Source organism: Labrus mixtus, chromosome 2 (genome assembly GCF_963584025.1).
Source record: "Labrus mixtus chromosome 2, fLabMix1.1, whole genome shotgun sequence".
NCBI lineage: Eukaryota > Metazoa > Chordata > Actinopteri > Labriformes > Labridae > Labrus > Labrus mixtus.
The window spans coordinates 3,212,096-3,232,896 of record NC_083613.1 but is presented as its reverse complement, the minus strand read 5'-3'; the positions used below and the strand labels follow the sequence as shown (position 1 = coordinate 3,232,896).

The 20,801-nt window shown below is 40.0% G+C and overlaps 1 protein-coding gene across 1 annotated transcript in view; it reads right to left on the bottom strand.

The window, feature by feature from the left end:
- Nucleotides 1-12,427, bottom strand: part of LOC132980904 (axin-2-like) — a 34,175-nt gene extending 21,748 nt beyond the window's left edge. The window contains exon 1 of the mRNA XM_061047298.1: nucleotides 12,408-12,427. The gene's annotated coding sequence lies outside the window, so the exon portion shown is untranslated. The remainder of the gene's footprint in view (nucleotides 1-12,407) is intronic.
- Nucleotides 12,428-20,801: the final 8,374 nt, after the last annotated feature.

The following is a 20,801-nucleotide window of genomic DNA, read 5'->3' as shown; positions in this document are numbered from 1 at the left end:
CTTTTTAAACTGATGACAGCTAACTGGCCAATGCTAAGCCTGACAGTAAATCCATGCATGCACTTATAAGGCAAATGAAGCGGCATTGTTGATGAAATGATGCATTGTTCGACAGCTTGACTCGATAAGACAGGATGAAAGTTAGAGAGTGGCACCTTAAAATAAACACAAAGACATTTTTGCTTGATTTTAACCTTTACAGCCAAATAGACAAAAATCGAATAGAGTCGAGGATGTAAAGGTAGCCATAGTGTCTGAAAAGTGATTTCATTACAGAAGCGTGTAAAACTTGCAGCTCTCTCTAACTGCCAGCAGGGGGCAACTTCACTAGTTACAAAATTAAGTCTTATTAGGTGTTTTAGGACCAAATAGTTCTGGGGACTTATTGAAGGAACTATCCACTAGGGAGTTTCCTAATAACTACACACAATGGGGACTTTTTTTCTGTCTGCATAAGCACCACCATGGTACCCACTTTGAAGGAGGAGCTAAAAAGGTTCCTCTGAACGGGGTTCTAGGAACTTAAATAGTTCATAGTTCCTGCTGTGCCGAATCAATAAAAAAAGGGGAGGGTTTCCAAAGTTCCTCGAACTATGAAAAACTTCCTGCGGTCCGAAAATGCCTATTGTATGAAAGAAGAAGAGAAAATGGACATACAACTCACTTAGTCTTTAACTTCACTAAACCATTTTGTATGTATTTTTCTTTTCATTTTGGATGCTTAAAACTATAAAATAGCAGTTGCCGTTACCTCATGTTAAAATGGGTAATGTCAAAGTTAGCAGTACCCTCATCCCTCTCAAGCTCTGCCCCTCGTCCAATTACAGCCCTTCTTGTTCCAAAAAGTAGAATGGCTATGCCCAAGGTGGCCAATGTTAAAGGCTTTATGTGCGATTTTTTGATCCAGCAGGTGTCGCCCTTGAGCACCAGCATGACACCAAAACAACTCGCGGAGCATTGTTGTGTTAGCATGCTAATGCTAGCGATCTTTATTATGCTCGTATCTTCACACTGCATGTAAATTTACCTGAAATGAGCGTGATCTAGAAACACAGTTAAGCAGTGAGTACAGTATGTTATTCTTCTTTTCTCTAGTCCCTCAATTAAACAACTTTTATACACGAGGGGAGGAGTCAGCCGGCTGTCCCGACGATGTAAACAAACTGAAGATAGGACTCTGAAAACATCACAGACAGTGGGACTCGGGTGTTACACCCATTGTAGACAGTCATGACTCACAGAGTTATTTTCAGAGGATATACTTGATTTATATTATTATAATTAGTGTGAAAAATCACATATAAAACCTTTAAGACTTTAAATATAAGTTATACCAATGGGTGACTAAAGGGTGGACTTTCATTTATCACATACAGTCTATACAGAGGTTATCAACCGGTGGGTTGGGACCCTAAAGTGGGTCACAAGCATTTTTCAGTGGGTCACGAATGTGTGCTTGGAAAATAAAAAGTGTGTCAAAAAGTCTATGAAGCACTTTTGAAACATGTTTTTTTTTTCTTTTGTTTTGTCACATGTTTTGTACCATCTGAGATCCAAACTGCACCATTTTTCAATAAATAAATCTGATAGTTTGAAAATTATCAGAAATTTGTGTTGGGATTTTTCATGGAGGATATGGTGATGGCTCCTGTGGCTAGACAACTTGAGAACCACTGGTCTATGATATAAACATACCAATATCCTAACATTTTAGATGATACTTAATTAGTAGGGACATTCTTTTAATTAATATACTGTATTGAAATAAACTTGAATATAGCGATTGAGACCTTAAACTTAGGAAAAAAGTTTATTGAGGTGGTCAATCAACTTAGAAATAGTACTGTTTTTTATTCTGCTTTCATACAATCGCACTTATCATTACAAACAGTGATGTTGCCTCCTGATGCCAAACAGAGATAATACTGCTCACTTATTGACTTTATTTTTAATCAAAGAGGCGATGTACATTTTTCATGGCTGGTAAAGTCAGAAACATTACATTGAATAATACTTGTCGATAACACCAACAACTACTGTTACAGCCATAAGCAAGGCAATTATTCACTCATTCATCCAGTTTTCAGGTCAATGACCGATTGCTTTACAGGTGAAATTCCAGGTATTCTTGTCGAAAAGAGACTCTAAGGGTAGTTTCACACTAGGGGCCCGGGCCCAGATCTGAGTACGCTTGACCCCAAAGTCCGGTTCATTTGATCAGTGTGAACACAAATGTACCATACTCGTACCTTACTCTTACTCTTCTGATTATAATGCAGACAACCGCCACATTGAAACTCAAGGCAATAAATATACTTGTCATAGAGATGCATGCAAATGGATGTTTTGGTATATGAAATGATTACCTGTCAGTCCATGTGGTGATGGGACGACTTTATAGCTATATCCTTAATGTTACAGTTATTATATGGCTCCCTCTGCTTTGCCAGCTGTGATTGGATTTGAGAAACGCTCTCCTTCAGATCTTTTATAACATAAACTTTATTTGTTCCATTGTGTTTTTGTTGGTTCATGTGTGCAGACTTATAGGTGTGGATGAAGCATGTGATTGTCAATATTTTATTGATCTTTTTCTGTCTTTAAAACCCTTTTCACACATACGGAAATCTCCTGAAAAACTCTGGAGATTAGTCTACCCGGAGGTTCTTTAGGCTATGTGTGAACGCAAACAGAAGCATTTTTCGCCTGGACTTTACCCGGAGTTTCTCCTCCAGACCCCTAGTATTTTTTCCGCAGAATATCCGAGTGAGCTGATGTCTGAACGCGGCAGCATATACTCCCGAGGATTCACCTCGAGCCAATGAGACACGAGTGACGTTTATATAGTGACTGCCTAAAGTGTCTGCACGCGACCTCTACGATCGCCGTGCGAGAATCTCTGGAGCAGTCCTCCTGTAAATATCTAGATATTATCCGGAGTGCATATGTGAAAACGGCTTAACTAATGTTGAAAATGTTCAGTAAGACTTGAGATCTAACCACATTTTCCAAGAAAAACAACAACAACAACAACAAAAACAACAACAACAACAACAAAAACAACAACAACAACAACATTGCACTAATTCTCCAAGTAAGTTACCCTGTACTTATACAACCTGTCATGGTTTGGGTGTGAGTCATGCAAAAAAATGTAAAGCTGCAGTCACACTGTCAGGTTGATGCAAACACTGCAATTACAAAGTTAAACAAACTGAGTAAAACAAAATTGTAGTGTTTTAAATGTAAAAATATATATTTTTAATTACAATTAAACTCTAAAGATTGTTCATTAGATAGGTATATTAAACAATCTTGAAAAGCATACAAGTGTAGCTAACAATCTGCTCTTAATTTCATCTCTCAGCACTGACTCCATTTTCACTTCTGAAGTTTTTGGTCGAACTGCAAACAGTTGTACGGAAAAGGTAGCGATGGTGGCTACGCCTGAAGCCCCTTAAAGTTGGCCAGTGATCCCAGAGGCATTAATCATTGTCAGACAGCTCATGTGTTCCAAGACACAAAAAGGGTTAGGGTTAGGGTTAGAGTTTACACAAACAAACAAACAAACAAACAAACTTGCAACCACAGACAGGCCCATAGTTTCCATTAAGGCTGTGCATGCATATGTTAAAGTTAATGTGAAATAATTCTCAAGTATACCTACACATGACTGATGTGAAGAATGCATCATGCAACCGTCTTCTTTTTGTGTTTATTGACACATACCTTTTTAGTAAGGTTATGATGTTTTTACAAGAGGAAGAGTAAAACACACCCACTGAGAATAAAGGAAACCCCAGATACAGCAAAGAGGGACATAGTCCAGGACCTAATCTCTGACCAGCTGCACATTGTTCCTTTATTCCTGTGAGAGTTTCTAAATCCATAACTAAAACTAAGATAAAAGTGTTTTGACCCTATTGTGGGATGTTTCCCAGTGTCATGCAGCTACTCAGCAGGTGTGCAGAGGGAGGGTGAGTTTCAAAACACACCGCACAGCAGATAGGCAAAGAGGAACATCAACAAAGCACTGCTGCTCTGCACCTCACCGCTCTGACAACAGACAGGGAAAAACATTCCCACTGAGAGAAAAAAAAGGATGTCGAGAGGACGCTGAGAAAGAGAAGAGAGGTGTAAAGTAAATGAGAGGAAGAGAAGAGAAGAGAAGAGAAGAGGAGAGGAGAGGAGAGGAGAGGAGAGAAGAGGAGAGCAGAGAGGAGAAGAGAAGACAGATAATAAAAATGGACGAGAAAGAGAAAGAAGAGATGTATCTACTTCTTGTATTCATGCATTATTTCTTGCCTTTATGCTCTAACAACACTGAATCCAGAATCACGATTTACAAGTCATGCCCGAAAAAAAAGACAAGTGAAATGTAGGTTCTCTTAAGAAGGGAGCAGAGGAGGAAGGGAGGAGGCAGTCACAAAGATACAGGTCTGGGAGAATAATGGGAACACCTGTACAATCCACTGTTATCATGTAAAACAGCTGCATAACAAACATTACAATTGTGAAATTCTTTTTTTTTTTTGCTAAGCTTTACTCAGAGCTGTTGCTTTACCTCAGTTAGAAAATTTTGATATTTTTCTTTACATGACATCAAGTTCTGATAAATGCTTTATAAATGAAGGCATTGATACATTTTACAACTTCAAGCCCCTGAAAACTTTGAATCACATGTAAGTTTTTTATTTGTCTCGTTGAATATTCATGACCAAAACAGAATCTCAAGTGTCCTGTTTATTACGATGTAAATTCAGATTTTCTGTTCAAGACCGTTGGTAAAGGTTTAATCAACTGTAATGACACAAACTGGATTGCTCAAACCTGACAGGTGTTCTCATCTTCACATATTTAAGACGGAGCCATGGTCACTTTAAACAAGACAACAGAAGCAACACAGAAACAAAGAATAAACAGACAAGTGAATTAATGACTTCTAGTTTGTCCTATATGGCGGAAAATTGGTAGAAAACCAGTGCTCCCAGTTAGAAACAGACTGATTAAATATGGAAGTACCACTATTACATTAAACATTCCTGCAGAGATTAATACACAGGTTGTGAACGCTTTGATGAAACTGTTTGAGGACTAAAGGTAGTAATCATTGCATGGTTCCTGTGATAAATTAGCAATCAAACTGTTTCATTTATTTGTTCTTATAGCTGCATCCTAATGGCAGGTAAGGGGGGACTTTAATTGTTGCAAAACTAAATCTCATTGGAAGAAATTCAAGGCACAAACTACTTCCTCTCACTCAATACATCAGATAACATTTTCCAAAATCATTTATGGTCTGAATGGCTAGTTTCAAGACTTATTCAGTACAACACAATGTCCCGCTTGATTCTCCCATTTGGAGGAAAATATAAACAATAAAGCAGTGATCTGCTCTACAGCATTAAGTCACAAAAGCAAACAACCAGAATAAAGTCAAAGCAATGTGCTTTTCAATAAAGCAATGTGTATTCTCTCAATAAAATGATCAATCAATCAATCAACCAATCTTTATATGTTTAGCGCCAGTTCATAATAAAGCTATCTCATGACACTTGACAAAAAGAGCAGGGGCCCGTTTCTGAAAGAAGGTTAAACAAATCCTCAGTCTAAGTCTGAGCTCTGAGTTGATTTACTCTCAGATGGGAAACTCTGAGTTTTCGGTTCTAGACCAGCTGATTTGAGTTTGTTAAATAAACTCTGAGTAGGTCCACTCGGTGTTCAGCATGTGCACCACGACGATAAAAAGCCAACATGAATGGAGCCCCGATTCTACGATTCACCATGGCAACAGGTGACAAAAAAAGAGATCCTCCTACTTTAACCATCTCGAAATATATCAATATCTTCATGTGGCCATACGGCGAATATGAACAGGTTTTTAAGAAGGAAAAAAAGGAACACTGCTGCAGCGCAGCGGCAAAGGAGAGAAAAGTGGTGTAAGAGAAAACAGCTGCTCGCGTCAGCACGTAAAGTCTATTCATTTAATATTTAATCAGAATTAAAATATTGCAGGTCAAAACTGATGGAATGGTAGGCTATTAAACCTATACAATTTATTTTCATTGAGATGCAATCCAGCAGAAGAAAATCGACTTTTAAACAGCTCAAAATGAAATATAATAACATAATAGGCTCATATAGATTTATAGTTAACTTAATTCAGAGTTTATTTGAATGTGCATTAACTTTATCCTCAACATAAAGCTGTATTCACACACATAGGCTAAATGTCCTCTCACCTTTATCCTGTTTAGTTTATAAATTAACCCTATTAAATTAACATCTCCCGACGTTAATGTAGCATAGGCTCTAATTCCCTACGGAGTAATGCAGCCCCTTCATACCGACTTAAAGACATGCCATGTTCGATAAAACAATTAGTTTTATACGCTGTAGTAGGCTATTGCCATCCTAACATATCATATTAAAACAACCTGGATTTTTATTCAGACGAACGGTGAATCTTCACTAACACGACGTGATACAGACTGAATGATAGAATGAGGAAGTGAAACGACGTTTCTGGCTCTCAAAGAGGGAGGAGACCTAGAGAAACTCGGGGTTCATTGAAGAAAACCTGCTCCCGACCAGGTTAGGTTCACTGACTCAATCTTTTTCCTCTTCCTGTTTCAGCACATTAAGAAATGCTCCCAAAACCATTTTATTTTGTCATCCAATAGTGCCGAAGTCTTGTCCAAAAGTGCAAGTATTTGAACTATGGGGGAGTCCTAACAGTATAGTGCATGAGACTAACACAAACTGTTTGAGTGAAAAGGTTCCCAGTAACCCTGCATTAAAGAGTAGAAGATAGAGAGAGAGAGAGAGAGAGAGAGAGGGAGGGAGAGAGAGACGCTACTGATATCTGTCAACAGGCAGTGTGAGAGGAGCATGCTCCACTGTTTGCCCTCCCACACCTGAACATGATGGGATGGCTGGAAGCAAAGAAAAAGAGTGCAGATGGAGGGAGGTGACCCCCCCACCCCCCTTCTCAACACCCCTCCCTCCCTTTCCCTCCTCCCACCAGAATAAAATCTGGTGCCATAAAATGTAAGAGCGGGGGCAAACAGTTCCTCCCCAGCTTGTCGGGGAGTTTGTTTTAAAGTGGAAATGAGGCTGATGGCGCACTTGGCGATTAGCCCTGCGGCTAACATGAAAGGAGAGGAAAAGACAGCTGCTAATTTTCTCCTTTGACCTTTGGCTCCCGCTGGTATTTCATACAAACGCTGATTTATGGAGGAGCCTAACAGCTCACTGCTACTGGAAGGATTACCGTGAGAGAAAGAGGGAGAGGAGGGGAAAGAGAAAGAGAAAGAGAAGCTGACCCCCAGGACTCACATTATCTCAAATTCATTCATTTCATCTTTTTGTATCCGTCTTTCACTTCATATGTCCTTCTCCTCTCTCTCATATCTTTTTGTCAATTTGTCTTTGTTCCTCTGTCTTTCTGCCTTGGTGGATTTCTAGCTCTATCTTTCACTATCTTTATTTGAAGTCTGTTTCTGTCTGTATTTGTCCTTCATCCTGTCCACCCCTTCATATACACACAGTGAAAGAAGCATTTGCAGCATGCTAGGTATATGCATGAGATGTGTCTTAAACTATCTTTACACACTGGTCATATAAGAATCATTTCCAGACATCGTGATGCTCTGTGGTGCAAAAAAATGAGAATTCTTTCTCAGTTTCCATGTTGTGACTATGACAACACTTTGTGTCCCAGCATATTCGCTGCAGGGAGATCTCATCAAAGTTGGTTTCATGCAAATCTCATGTAAGGACGGCTCTCGTGTGAGGAGGCCCTGAAACGCCTCTGGGGCAGCAGAGACCCCTGGAAGTGTAGATCCGGCTGTACATTCCCTTCTTCCCCTCCTGTCTCTCTATTGCCCCTCTATTGCTCCCTATAGTTTGTTAAATGGGGGCTGGAGCCAATCACTTGAAATCCCTCTTTAATCATTCATTATGTCTTTTATTGTTAATATAAGCACAAAACTGTAACTGTTTTCACTTCGTCATGTCATAAAGTCACTATAAGATAAACCTTAACACGCTTCTTTGAGAAATAAGACTACATATCGGTCATAAACTTTATGTAAGTACTCGTGCAATGGATGGCAATGCATGAAGAGTCTTGTAAATACACACTTATGCGTCTTCTAAGTATGGTTTATGTTTCCCACACAGAGAAATTCCTTTGACATTAAGTTCAATCAAAGCTTAGTTTTCTCAGACAAAACAACATCAGTAACACACAAAATAAACAACAACAGGAATTTCTATAGTCTCAACAAGAGCAGCTCGCCACAAGCCGGACACAACAATAACAACACAATCTGGAAGCAGATACACAGCATGTGGTATTTAAGTCAATGAGGATATCTATAATGGATTTCAATTCAACTATCTGCCTGCTAAAGGAGAAATATTGTACTTTTGTTATAAAGCACAATAAGAACATGAATCTCCAAAGCAAAAGAAAATGAAGACAGAGTCATCCATAGGCTGAAGCTACAGTATGTTGTGTTCATTGAAGATATGGAACATGTAATGCACCATGATGGAGTGATACTGCATTCATATGCAAGCTTTCATAATTATTGCAAGGATGTAAGGCTTTGATTTTGTCTATAAAGTGCATCACTTAAGTAATTGTATGTGTGTACTCTGTGGTTTGAGAGCTCCTATAGAAGACTTTTATTAGCACTGCTGAAAAGGTTTCCTGCCTTAATTAAATCCAGACTTTTGGAGACAATAATGTAGATATCCAGGTTTTGATTGTTGATATATCAGCACCTTTTCAAGGCAAAACAAACATTATTAGCATGGCTAATGGCTCACTCAACATCAATGACTAAATACAGACAATGACCTTGATGTCTAGTCCAGCAGCTTTTGTCCAGTTAGACTCTGTAATATATTACCCTGCTCTGGAGGACAGCCTGTAACCCTTGCTGCACAGCAGCGTCATGTACAGTAGCATGATTGTTTTGTTTGTGTGCGCTCATGTTAGCTCCAGCACATGTATGTCTATAGTGTATGTGCATGTTAGTATGGACTAAGATTATCTCTTAACACTGCTAAAAGGCTTGTTGTAATGTCATTTGAAGTGGAACACTGTTGTGTGGGAAGAGCCTGACAGTCATATGGTTCACTCAGGGCGCGGTCACACTGGTCATCTGTACCATGCTGTACTCAAGCGCAATTGCCCCCCCCGCAGCGGCATTCCCCCAAAGGCCGGCGCGGCCCGCGGTCACACTACACAGGACTATCCGTGCCTAAGCACGATTACCTCTTGTACATAACGTCTTAATACAACACATGCACGCTTTATGTTATTATGAAGCGTGCTCAGTTTACAAACAGGCGGACGAGAGAGAGGGAGAGAGAGAGAGAGAGAGAGAAAGAGACGCGCAGTCGAGTCCGCGTCTGCACATCAGAGAAAAACACAGAGTATTACAGCTACTTTACTGACTTTACAGCTTATTTTAAGCCATTTTAATCAGACACAGCAATAAATAAATAAAAAATAAAATAGATGCGCGGCCGAGTCCGTGCGGACGCCCGCACATCAGAGAACAACACAGAGAATATGACAGCTACTTTGTGGCTTATATTGTGTCATTTTAGTCAGATACAGCCATGAAACTCTGGATTTCTCCATAATGAAGGCTGTCAGCGGTGTGTACCCGCATGCTTGTGCTCGTGCATGAAGTGTACCGTGCCGAAGCACACCTCTCTGAAATGTGCCAAAGACAAGGAAGTGTACCGTGCCTGAGCACGACACGGAGCGGTCACACTGGTCAAACGAACCGGACTTTAGTGTTGAAGCGTGCTTGGGCACGGTACGGATGGCCAGTGGGACTGCGCCCGCGTGGTTACGAGTTGTCTCTTAAAATTATTACAATTAAAAGTCTTGGCCATCTGGTTTCTAAGATTTAAGAATTCTTAAAAAAATAACTTCATGTCATTAAAATATTCCTGAATTTAGTTGTAGAATGGAATTATTTCTTCTGGGAACTGGGAGTATTTTAATTCCAAAATCACTGAAAACCAAAAAAAACTTGAATCAATTATGAGGCTTCTAACGTAACTTAATAACCCTGACACATACTAATGTATATCAGGATTTAATCAGTGGGTCATAATATTTGCTGCCATGTTCACACTCACTGCATGGTTCCATCTCTCTCTCTCTCTCTCTCTCTCTCTCCCTCTCTCTCTATCTACACCTTTGTTCTCACCCTCTCGGCTTCAATCAGAGTTCAGGCAGGTCATTAGCCGAGTGATTACAGCGGGAGAGAGGGCGTCCATTAGGAAATGTGTGCGCTCGCATGTGCCTGTCTGTGATCACCATGTGAATGTAAGAATACGTGTGTGTGTTTGTGTGCGTGTGTGTGTGTGTGTGTGTGTGTGTGTGTGTATGAATCAATCACTTCAGTGTGGGTGACGACGAGGAGCTGTTTATGTTTCTCATAAAAGGAAAGGGATCAAAAGGGCTGCTATACCAGCTGGACCTTCAATCACACTGGGACAACATGACTTTAGAGGCCTGGGCAGCTGGAGCTCTGGGGACTAATGGTGTGTGTGTGTGTGTGTGTGTGTGTGTGTGTGTGTGTGGGTTTGTGTTTGTGTGTGTATGTTGAACTCTTTTAATAAGTGTCCATGCACATTTTCCTTCACCAAATTCCCTGCTAATCCTGAACTTTAAGGGACTCATTACGGTTTATTACGACTGGTGTCTCATATCCATCGTTTTGTTGATCCTTCCGATCAGAATATTGTACTAAAAACAGGAATTGCTTAGATCTAAAAAGCATCGGTTCCACAAAACACGTAAAAAAAAATGACAGACAGGTTTCTGAAAATCCAAAAGAGAGGCTGAATAGAGAGTGCAACAAAAGTATGTTGTGAAATGTGATTTCTTCCATTAAAAGAAATAAAAGTGAATATGTTTTCAAAGCCAGAAGTGAAATCTTCAAATTCTGTGCTGTGTCTGAGCTCAAAGCACTTTTATTTCATATCATATGTGACAAATGAAAACATCACATGCTAATGTTGGAGACATTTAAAACAGAGAAACATAAAACTATTCTTCATCACTGTTCTTAATTCTACCTATAAAGAGTGATGCAGTATAATTGAGTAAAACACATTTTAAGGTTTATTTTTTGGGGCTTTTTATGCTTCCATTTTAGAGAAAGGACAGTGGACAGAGTCAGAAATCGGGGAGAGAGAAAGAGTGGGGATCGACATGTGGGAAAAGAGCCAAATGTCGAACCCGGGCACTAACCGCCAGGCCACCGGCACCCTATATTGAGCAAATCTTGAGCAATAAATTACAATATTAAACACCTACAGTCACTTCTAGGCCGTTTAGCATGTTGGAAGTCAAGTGTCATAGAAGAAAGAACAATTGTATCTGTTTAGGGGGATGATGTTGGCTGATGGATGGGAGTGATATTGTCAGACTTTCATCCAAAATGTAAGTGTATGGGAGTTATTATTTAAACAGAGAGCTTTAATTAACTGAATGTTCAAAAGGAAGAAAGGAGACTGAAACTAAAAAGTACCTTTGAGCTATTATTGTTACAAAGAGTACAGTCTAGGCGATCTCTATATGATAAGTGTTGGCAATTACTTTTGTTGTCATTGGCTGCTATGTTGATGAAAATAGATTGATTGATTGATTGATTGATTGATTGAATGATTGATTGAAACAGCAGCTAAATGGAACCTTGCATCAGAAGCGACACAGATGCCATCATAGTGTCAGTATGAAAAGCATAGCGGTATGGAAATGTGATGGGCATTGTTTGAACTTTTGGAAGAAAAAACCTGTGTATAACTTTTCCTGATATCAAATGAACAACTGCTATTTATGATTGAAATACTGTGATAAATATTTTCAATTCATAAGGTTCGTTATCATATTTGTGATCATCCAGGGTTTGTATTTGTGTGTCATTTGTATCACACTTCTTTAGAAAACCCAGGTTTAAGTCAGTAAGCAATTAATTTTTTTTGTTGCATGCCAACCCCCACCTCTCTGTCGTCGATCAAATCCCGTGAATTCTTCTCTGTTTTCTATCTAATAAAGACAAACAACAGCCAAAAATACTTGACACAAAAAAGAAAGAAATCGTTTTACTAAGCCTGAAATCAAAGGTTTTAACAAATCAGAGAGAAATGTGGAAGAAATGATAGATTGTTTTGTGAGAGTGACAACTCTTGTAATTATAAGATGCTTGATCAAAAGCTTTTCAAGTGATTAAAAATTCAGATGAGTCGTTTCAAACTTGTACTGACAGCCCATTCTTTATCCATAAATTGACTACAAACTCAGCCCAAACTGAAAACCTCTCATTGCATTTACCTCAGTGTGTTTAAAGCCATAAACATTTACTTACCAATTACATCATGTCAGCTTTGTTTCAAAGAGTTTTCCTGCTAAATGTTAGCGTCACCTGTAAGAAACAAAGAAAAAAATAGTTAAGTTATGTCAAACCAAACGTACAATAGATTAAAGCTTCTCATGTTGGAATACTTGTAGCAATTAGGTTTTGCAACTGAAGTTCATTTGTTGATGACTTCACGGAAATCATGAATGGGATAATCTGAGGGCGCACTCACAAAATCAGGACCTTGTCTGAGCATGCTTCACTCCTAAAGTCCAGTACTTAGTCTTTAGAAAAAGAAATTGAGAAATTAGAATCTGTCTAATCTGTGAAAAAAAACAATCGAATTTGAGAATTGGATTACTGTAATGTGAGTAATAACAGCTAGTTAAGGTTGTTTTTTTAGAAGGCTATGAGTTAACTGTTGCTATGGAAAAAGCTCTAACTGTAGAATCCAACATCTGACTGTTTGTTAAGCGGAAGAAATGCATCATTAAAAATAAATCTAAATCAATATTGTGTTTCAAATGATTGATTTGATGGACGGAAGGATGGATGATTGATGGATGGATGAATGGATGATGGATGGATGATGGATGGATGGATGATGGATGGAAGGATGGATGAAGGATGGATGGAATATGGATGGATGATGGATGGAAGGATGGATAGGTGGAGGATGGAGATTCAGATAAGTTCCATTGGAAGTCAATATAACATCACAACATACAACATATACCCACATAATAAAAAACATCAAACAGAGAACATTTAGGGTATGAATGGGTGGATAACCTATATGTTATCTGTTTGATATCATGTGTTATGCTTCATGTTGTAATGCAACCAGAGTCAAGCAGCTACACAGATGAGACCAGACCTCTTTCAAAATCTTCCACAGACATTACAGTATACAGAATATACTATCGTCAAAGCCACCTGGGAGCTCTAAAGTCACATAATGTAACCCGACTTGTACACCAGAGTGTGGGTGCAAACTTTGCACTTTGGTGTCACAGCCCTACAATTTGCATACCAACCATCCATCCTAACCTCCATAAGGTACATTAACAAGTGTTACAATTCACTATGACAATATTGCCTACCAACTTAGTCCTGGTATCAATTTCATTGTCACTTCACATAATAAGTCAAGCAGTTTAGTATAATACAAGTAAAATGTCCAGGAGAGAGGATTGTTGTTTGACATTATAGTAAGTTTATGAAAAGTTAATATTTTCGAAATATGCCTACATAAATAAAAGTCCAGTTCTTTCTCTGTCCCCGCTAGAATGTTGACTGTTCATTTATGTGACTGGTACATGGGAGGATTTCTTACACATCGTTGGTGTAACATGTTTTGTCAGCCAAAGCAACAGAATTTATGAAAAAATTATTACCATTGGAAAATTTGGTGAGGGGATCAGATGCGGACTGTTTTGTATTGAAAATCGGTAAAACATAATTCTGAACATGTCTACAGTCTACCTCAGTGGTTCCCAAAGTGGGGGTCGGGACCCCTGGGGGGTTGCGTGATACTACAACAACAAGTTTGGAAACCCCTGGTCTATATGAACGAGTAAAAGGCAAAATACAAGCAACAACAAAAAGAGAGAAGAATTCAAATATGATGTAAAAATGACTGGGATGTAAAATCTGAACTATTAGTCTCTATTATCCGTCTGGTGAATGTATCAGGGCTTCACTTGATCTGTTTATCTGTTACAACAGAAGAACAAAACTGCACTTGACTTGAACCCAGCTCAAGTAAAAAGTAAAGTACACTCTGGGAAAGAAGTTACTAAAGTAAAAAAACTAATCTGCCTTTTTTGAGCCGGTGACACTGGAGGTAATTCAACCAGTTGTTGATACAAGGAGTGGGTGCATCTTTGTATGTATGTCATGACATCACCCTGTGTGTTCCCAGTCTTCTTGGAGGACTCAGTGGGTAAACAGGTTGTGAGACAAGGTTTCAAAACGGCAGATGAAAGGAGGAGGTGTGTTACAAATGAGATGAATTACAGTGTAGGAAGGAGATAACCGGTGTGGCGACTGCACTCCTGCCAAAAACTCTTCTTATAAACTCCTTCAAAGGTGAAAAAGAGGTTGACGCAACATCTAAATATGTTCTACTGAGTGTTTATATAAGCAGCTCTGTTGTTACCTTGTATGTCCACTTTTAGAGGAGGATTGAAGGATTATAATGTCTTCGATGGATTTAGAACACTTTTGAAGTCAAGACTCAGACAAACCTCTCAAAGCCTGCTGTGTAATTTCAAAAATGCATGGTCACCAAAGCAGAACTTAGAATAGTGAGAAGTTGGTGGAAGGTTTTGACCCTGCAGCAGTGATAGCTAAATGCATGGAGGCAGCTTGGGAACGGTTTCAGACACATTCTTTAGGCAGCCTTTTTTTAGTCCCTTTGGAATCTGAGTGATATTTCAGTCAAAAGGCGAGAGCAAAAGCCTGTGGTTGTGTGGGTGAAATCCGGATACCATCCAACGTTCAAAGCCTTGAAATACATACGCCACACAATGTTAAAGCATTCCTTTTCACAATTTACAATGCATAAACATGATGGTTTACAGACGCCCAGGGTGATTATTTGCACAGAGGTCTAGTTTCAGCTATTTCAGGTTTTCTCGAGGCTGCCGCACGATGCCGCCCCACAAAGTGATTTTTGAAAGTGTTAAACCACGGGCCCCCCAGCCCAGCTGAACACTAAACACTGACTGTTTGACTTGAAATATCCAACACACATTGTCCAGACGGCACAAGCTACAAAGACAAACTCACACCTGTAAGAATGGAAAATAAATGAAATGCCTTCGTCCATTCCTCTAAAATGACAGCATTTCACACATCTCTGACTTTTATGAATGAGAGACGTCTGTTTAGTACTAAAGGGTAAGCATCTGGGAGTGCAACACAGTAAATGTTTCCTGTTCATTTTTACAGACGTAGAAGTAAGGATATGAATACAGCAACCAATAATAATTGTGTTTTCTTATTAAACCATTTAAATTGCTGTTAAAAGTGAAAAAGTAGAAGGCTCTAATATGCATAACAGTACAAAATAGTAAGGACATTTCAACCAGTCATCTTCTGCAAAGCTATAACCGCAGGTCATATTTTGGAGACTATTAAACCTGAATTATTTGATGGTCACATGAAATAACTGCCTCTGAAAGATGTATTTTGGGGCTTTTTGTGTCTTTACTGTAGAGCTAGGACAGTGGACAGAGTCAGAAATCAGAAAGAGAGAGTAGGGAATGACATGCGGGAAAGGAGCCACAGGTCGGATTTGAACCTGGGCCGCCCTCTTGGAGGACTACAGCCTCCGTACATGGGATGTGCGCACTAACCACTGCTATACCGGTGCCCCAGTTCATCTTGTTTTTGACCTTGTTTTTATCATGTTGCTTCTGATTTCTATGATATATGATATATATATATATATATATATATATGTGATACATCATGATGGATACACCTACAAAGAATATCTTCATTAAGTTGTTTTCTGTATTTAGGTTCTAATTCTATAAAAATTTAAAAAAGAAATACAATGAATCATTTCTATTAGACGCTTTAATGCTAAAGTAATACACCTGTTTTAAAAAAAAACCTCAGTAGTCAAAAGTTTACATTTGTATTTGAGGTAAATTGTGGGGTGTAAAAGCAAAAAGTTATCAGGAAAATAGAGATCTAATTTGAATACCTTCAAACTCTAGGAGCACCAAAGTATTTGTGCTTTGCCTCTTTCCGCCTCTGATTGTGTCTCATAAAGAAGATGTGTCAATCACACACTGTGTGAGATAAAGTCTGACTAGCTGCACTTTAAAACTCCTCTTTGCTCTGGGTCATGTATTCACGGCGTCGTCTTTCTGCACATACAGAACATGAACTTACTGTCAGCAGCTCTGATAACACAAGAGAGAATGCACCAATTTCTCATTTTTCAAAAGTTGTGAAAAACCTAAGCAGAGCAGCATCTCCACAAGGGCCCCACTGATGTATCATGAAAGCCTGCGACTTCTCAGTTTGCATTTGATACGGTGTCTTTTTTTTTTTTATAGCAGCCACACGAGAAAGCCAGTTATGGGAAAACTGCAAAAAAAATGAGAGACAGGACGAGCTCCTGGGCCTTCAGAAGTCTCGTCAAAAGCCTTTTCCTTTCTCTGCTTTGTCCCACCGATATTCATCTTGCCAGTTGAAAAGTGAAGACGGCAAAAACTTCAGGCTTGAAAAGAACTTTTCAACTTCTGAGAGACACCTCGCAACAGGACTGAGTGTTTGAAAAAGGGGAAAAAAAAACACCTGAAACAGTAGGAATGGAAGGGACTTCCAGACTGAGAGGCATGTTAAAGAATGAGCTATAGAAAAAGGGAGGGAAGATGAAGACAGCATTGGAAGCCAGCTCACACAGTGTGTATTGACTCTAGCCTGCTTTGTTTGCCTATATCTTTAAAATCAATTTGACATAATCCACTGAACATGTACTTAAACGTTCTATATATTCTCAGTCCAAACTTGCAGCAACACATGAGTGTGTATGAGACATGGATATAAAGAGATTGCCTGTGTGTGGTGTGTATCTCTACATCCATCACTAACACCCTGTCTGACAGGTTTCTTCTCAGAACTGTCGTCCTGCAGCCTGCCTTCAAAAGAAAAGTTTAATAAAGTTTGATCACCATTTTTTTTTCATCTCAAACATCAGTGGGGCCTTTCAAAATTTTGCCAAGCCGAAACTTTCACTCCGCATGTCTTTACCTCGACTCTACTCGTCGCTCAAAAGAAAGCCGACTTCATCAGCGCACCTCGAGAGTTTGACGAAAATGAACACTAAGCTCTCGAATCCTCTCGTTCTTTCGCTCAATGGCAAAATGAATAAATGATATTCCTCCCTTTAATCGACGCACTCAGCGATAACAAAGAGACTTTGAGACACTTTGAGGACACCTAACGATCAGAAGCATCAGGAGGTGCTCTTCGTTTTCGTTGACGGACAGGCAGATCAAAAAGCGAGCCCCTTAAACGATTCTACCCACTTTAGAAGAATCTCGCCTGTTCCCTCTTTTAAGCTCAAAGTGGGAAGAGAGAATGAGCGTTTCATCTTTTTCTCTCTTCTCCCGTTTCAAAGATATTTTGCCCGTGATAAAGCGCTCCTTATTGACGACTTGGAAGGTGCCTTGTCTCTTGAAAGAAGTGACATTTTATCTATATATAGTGTTAGAGTGTGCTTCAATTTAACTTTGTCTGGCGCGGAGCGTGTCTGCTGTTGATGTGGCTGACAGCTGCTGGTTGAAAGACGCGAGGAAAGAACTGAAGATTCAAATGAAGTTTTGTCGTGACGACAGGGGCTTGATGTGTGCTAATCAATCGATGGGGTAAAAAAAAAAAAAAAAGAAGAAAAAAAAAACGCTTTTTGGTGGAAGGAGGAAAAAGAAAAAAGTGTGAGTGACAGAAAGTTGTCAGACGGCGCTCGCGGAGATATATCAAAAAGTCACAAAGTTTGCGTCGCCACACAAGAGCCCAAATCGCATGTGGTATAGGCTACAAAAGGTTTGACTTGAAACACGTTGCATTTGATATAAAGAAAAAGGAATTGGGGACAATTCTCCATATGCTGTGGCGGCAAGCGAGATTTTTTCGTCTTTTTTGACAAGGGGGGGGGGGGGGGGGGGGGGCTGGCTTTGTCTCTGTGACACCTACGGTGAATTCCTGAGAAAGATTCTCTGTCTAGGTCTGTCTGAGCCTTTTCCATCCTTCAAAGGACGCTGGGCCATAGGATGTGGAATTTACATCACAAAAGACCCTGAACTGTCTCAGCAAGTAAAAGGTGTAACAGAAGATCAAACAGATACATCCGATCGAATACATCAAACATCAGAGTCTAATGAAACAGATGGTGAAAGATGGACATCTGCTCTTAAAGACACTCAGAAAAGTGTTCTTCAACTAGTTTATCAGAGTTGTTTAGAAGCTCAGTGACATAGTAGGGAGATGCTTACAGGTTTAAACCATGAAGCGTCTCTTCAGGTGACCTGACGAGCAGAGATTGGGTAAAAAACTAGAACATCTGAGCAACTGCTGTTCCTTTCAGCTTCACGCTCAACAGCCCGAGCTTTCATAACCACAGTAAAAGAATCCATGCCAGATGTGGATCCCTGTGGAATTCCAGGAAACACACATTAAATCCACTGATGTGTTCGTCCATATGTACAGTATGTCTCATATGTGTCAAAAACAACAGGTTAAATTGACTAAGAGGGCAAATCCAGTAAAGACACACCCGTATTACTTCTACTGAATCATCTCAGACATGGGGATGATCAACGTCATTCTGGGCTCTGCTCTGTAGGAAGGGTCTTAACTGCACGTTGTTAGGCAGCTACATGAGAAGGTTTAATCATGGGGCCTGTATGTTCACCAGAAGACACCCACATGATTAAGACAAAACAAACATGAGGGTGTCATAAAAATGGTGAGCCTGCAGGTCGCCATTCATGCACACATAACGAGCCACATTATTTCCAAATGTATTTAACAATGTGAAGCGATTAACATCAGGGTATTTATTCAAATCTGGACATCAAACACATTCTTCTTCTTTTTTATCTCCACACATCACACAAGCTTCTGTCAGGGGAAAAAAGGGCGCCTTGCGATCTGCTCAGCGGTCGGCGCAGTCGGCCAAACAAGGCTCGTGCTTCAGCGCGATTCTCTCGCTCTCTTTTATCATTTACAGAGGGAGCGTGCCGCGCCAGTGCCCGCCCGGCACCAAACAACGCCGCTCACTGTCAGGAGGACAATGGGCAGTAGAGCTGGAGGTGGCAGTGGACTCATTGTGAAGGATGATGTCACAGACATCAGACCCCTCTGCACTGCCAGGCACCAAGCACAGGGTCAGCAGGTCGAGAGTGAGAGGGCGGCCGGCTTAATGGTGACAGTGACACAGAGGCTGTGGGGTCGAGGGGGGCCAGGGGGGAGGCATGAATGCACACTGTGTTCATGGTTCAGCTGAAAGAAACACAATCTACAAGCTAAATATATACAGTCATGTGTAGAAATAGAAGGAATGAATGAGATCGAAAGCAGAGAGACAAAAAGATGAGCTTCAAACTGTTGTAGTGTGGCGACGCAGTCAGACAAAAATCATTCACATCATGTGACTCTTTTACATTCTCTCAACAGATAGGCCCGAATACAAGACAGCAACATAGTCCCCCTATTTAAATATCACATCAGGGAACGGCAAAGTACAAATCCAAACAGGGGAGACTCTTTCTTTTCAGCAGCATCATAACTTATAAATCAATAACATTCACTTATTCATTATGAGATGCAGCACATGTTTGTCTTGCTGACTCTGCTATGATCCATCAGGTGTTTATTGATATACACCAGGAGGCAAAGCAGTTCAAATACGATAATCTTTTTGTCCAATATGTATCAGTTAACATAATTAAATCATAACGTCATAGTTGTAGAGATTTTTTTTTAAACGAGAGCAGAGTGGGGGTAAAAAGAGAGAGTCAGAGATACTCTTGAGAACCACAAACAGCATTTTAAATCAGTCTATTAGGGGCCTTGCTTCAGATGTGGGCCCCCTAGTGGCACATGTCAGTACTTTAACTGTGAGATTTTTGGAGGCAGTGGTGCTACTGACCTCAAATCATTGACCACTTGATGTTTTACTTCATGTCACATGGATCAATGTGAGAGTTTTTCCTGGTGACTCTGTGCAGCTGAGGGAGACGCAGGCAAATAAAAAAGCAATGATGCAACATCGACGCCGTGCTGCACGAGAACAAAGACATCTCTCGTTTTTTGCAAAGTGTGTGGGAACATCAAAACAGTTTAATTGTGGCTAATCCTGGACTGAGATTATTTCTAATGGGAAATCTTCAGTGGAGATGCTCCGACTCAATTTCCATCTGGGATTATTGAACTCCTTCATTCACAGGCTTTACATCTCAGCATGGATAATCAGCCTTTAGTGTCTTGGCTCACCATTAAAAAGAAAAAACATGGGAATATGATATATGGGGTGTAAACGCACATGCTGTGAGTGCACCCCCACATGTACACACACACACATGCGCTCGCTGTAATGTGGTGATATTGTAACCTCGCTGGATGAAGCTGACTGTGAATCTGAGATGTGTTTCTTTGCCTTTTCTGCCTTTTTGGAAAGGAACATGAGGCCTAGGACGCCCATGTAGGTCAAAAACAAATCCTGCGCCTCAAGCTGGGAAGCCAGAAACTTCTTTGAGCATCTGAGGGAACGGAGCAGGAGCACTGAGTTTCTTCCAGGTGCTGCTTTTCACAGTGGTAATCCTGCCACGGCGTGACTGTGATTTTTACAGAAAATCTCTCCAAACAGGGCCCAGATGGTGG